Raw genomic sequence first — 3,556 nt, forward strand, 5'->3', positions numbered from 1 at the left:
GGAAAATAAACAAAGAAACCAGAAAGAAGAACGAGAACTCACTCGTTAATTACAGATTCAAAATCGAATGATCTCCAACGAGATTTGAGGGCCATTGACATTGAATTCGTCACGAGGGAGGTCCAGGGGCCCTTTGACATCAGTTGCATGTACTTTGGCCATTTTAGGGTTTTGGCCGGAAAACTTGAAATAGATATTCGAGCCATTCTGGTTATATTCGAGCCTAGCGGCTATGGGGTTTGGGTAGAGGAGGTCAAGGCGGTCCCATGGTGTTAATTTGGGACCGTTTGGCGTAACGGGCGACTTGGCCGGAAAATTTTAACGGGATATTCGACGAGCTCTGGCGAGATTCGAGGGAAACCAAGGGCAGGGTTGGAAATAGGGGAACGAGGAGAACCGGTGGTGTAATTTTGGGGTTGATCGGAGCATCATCGCCGGCGGAGGCGATTTCCGGCCGGCGGCGGCCGGCGGAGGAAGGTGGCAGCACGGCGGGGTTAGGGTTTGTACGAGGAAGATGAGAATGGTCGTTGATTTTTGTATAAGGTTATTACAGTTTTATTTAAAATGGAAGATCGGATCTAGACCATTAGATTTGGGGGTATGGACGGTCACGATCGATTTGCCAAAACGATGTCGTTTTTGTTATGGAGGGGGGGGGGGGACTGGATCGGGTTGGGACGGGTATGGACCGGCCTGGATTGGGGTATTTCGTTTGGGCTGACCGATTTTGGCCCAAATTTGGTCTCCAATTAAGACCATTTTTTAATTTTTCTTTTTCCCCTTTTTTTTCTTTTATTTATTTTTGTATTTTTGTATTTATTTATTTTTTCTGATTTTATAAAATGCTAAAACAAAGCAAAGACCTAATTACACTATGTAACTCCTAAAATTACTTATAACTCTATTTAAAGACAAATGCAATAATTAACAATGCAAAGAACTATTTTCTTGCAATTTTCTTTACATTTTATTCTAAAACTAATTAATACTAAAATTGTGAAATTAAATCCCTAAATGCCAATGCATATTTTTGTATTTTCATATGCACAAATAAAAATGCAACAACTACCAAAGAATGCCACAAAATTCACAAAAATTTATAAAATACTAGAAAAATTATTTTGTTTGAAATTTTGGAAATTATTGCTTAGGGCAAAAATCATGTGCTCACACCAAGAAAAGAAAGAGCCACTCGGGCCTCCAAATCCCAACAGCCCCTAAACGGTACCAATACACACAATCCACAACCACTACATAGTCTGTACCTGAGAACTCCCAGTCTCCAACTCCATATAGCACACGAATCACTGTGCCTGATCCCAAATTCCGCCATATGAATACATATCACACATCAAGTACCCATTCATTCCACGAAAGATATTCTAAAATTTCCTTGTGCCATCAACAAACCCAAATATCAACAGTCGATCCAAGCAGAAAATGTCGCAATACCACCGAAGTATTATCAGTTTACATCACCTTCCCCTTTTACTGAACATATACCCCCGTCAAATCACTAGAATAGCAATACCATTTTCCTTAATCATCTGAAGATCGATTCTTAAATCACCTGCAGCTGCACGTGCTGCTTAAGAATTTAATGGCTTTCCATTCTGAACTGAACCGAAGCCTTACACACACAAATCCCAATCCTCCACAACGTATCGCATATACCATACCACACTAGGATAACATGAGAACTCCATCTCCCTTTTCCTAACCAAAAACATCTACGTACCCAACTAGTCGAGAACTCTTCATTGATCCCATCTAGAAGAAAATCACTACACATCCCATGCTTCGCATGCCCATAGACAATATATACGTCTCCAAACCACGGTAAAACCCAACAAGAACTCTCTCCCAATTCCATCTTCACGAGCTAAACTGCCAGGACTGAATCCTTCTATCCCAATCGAGCTAACCAAGCTGTCAGAACTCAAGAACTTTGCTGCACAATACCTGTAAGGGCTCATTACCTCGAACACATACGAAGAATCAATCATATCCTTACCATACCGATTCGGTCTACTATCAAGATATTCCACCTATCTAATTTCCCTTCTGATTCATCATCAACTTGATATTTCCTCTTGTTGTAGAACCACAATTCCTCAACCCAGGCTCACTACACGAGACCCAAGCACCAGACCACACTGTCTAAGACCCATAAGCCACTGAACACTCTCTCAATGTTCCCAGAAATACCACATTCCAGAATACTTTACTCTGAAGAACTTCCTGCGAATCTAAATTCGTTACCTGTACTTTCCAGATACTGATACATAGAATCCCTTTATTAGCATAAAATACCACAAGTCTTGACCTTTCCGATGAAAATACAGTCTCTGACCACATACACAACCTTAAGACACCTGATTGTTACATGTAGAATCTTGATCACAATAAAACCATTCTCGAGAGTCATTCACTCTTATTCAAACTGCAAATTACCTGACTTAACGAACTGAACCACTCATGCCTTATTGGCACTCCGATACCGCGAAATGAGATCCTCATCCCAATACAACCAAGCAATTTCTTGCTCTATGCACCGAGCATTCTATACCAACAACAACTCTAGACATTCCATGATTCTCATACTCTATAAAACATAATATGACCTCTATCACAAATTTTGCTTCACTCGTGCCATCCTCGGCTCAATTTCTGCGACCAGAACTGATTCGCCAGCAGGCCTCAAAGCGGAACCAACATAGCACATAACCGTGCAATCAGCTAATCAACATCAACCTCCCCAACTTGGCTCGAAGCCATATATCAGGACACACTCAATAGCCCATAATACTTTTACTCTAATGATGCCACAATATCATAGTGAGATTAAACTCAAATCATCTACTAGTTTGTGAAAACATAGATCATCTAGTACTGAAATCCTCTACAAACCTCGCATTCATCCCCACATCAGCTGAGTCCACTCTCTTAAGCGACCCAAATTTTTAAATTACAACACGTACCTTTCAATTACACATGAGATCTTCTAACGTACACATAAGGATCATACCACTTAAGAACACTCCGCAGGAGATGACCCACCTGCTTCGCCTCAATTCAGTATTTCAACATACCTTCCACCATCATATACGTTACACAGTCATTTAGTCTTCCTGAGTCTGAACTCATACCGCCACATGTAATGCACTTCACTTTCCAACTAGGAGACACGAAAATATTCTTCACGCGCCTATAATTCGGGCTACACATCAAGTCACAATAGGAATCGAACACTTAATAGTTCATTTATTATCCAGCAGACTTCGTCGTCACTACCAAGTCATATAGATACATCCCGCAGTACTAACATACTCATCACATAGATATCCAACCGCCATTCCGGCTAATAAGGACAATACCGAACGTACAAGTTCAAAGCACTAGTTCACACAATCAGCACCTCGGTTCTCAAGCCATAGGCAAAGATCCGACCTCAATTCCTCCAGACTGGCCCAACATACTCACAAAGATCACCTCTCGCCCCTCGATCGGGGAATCATAAACCGTCAAGGCACATATAATACTGAGCACTCAAGTG

The sequence above is a fragment of the Nicotiana attenuata genome, unplaced genomic scaffold, assembly GCF_001879085.1.
Source record: "Nicotiana attenuata strain UT unplaced genomic scaffold, NIATTr2, whole genome shotgun sequence".
In the NCBI taxonomy this organism is placed as follows: domain Eukaryota; kingdom Viridiplantae; phylum Streptophyta; class Magnoliopsida; order Solanales; family Solanaceae; genus Nicotiana; species Nicotiana attenuata.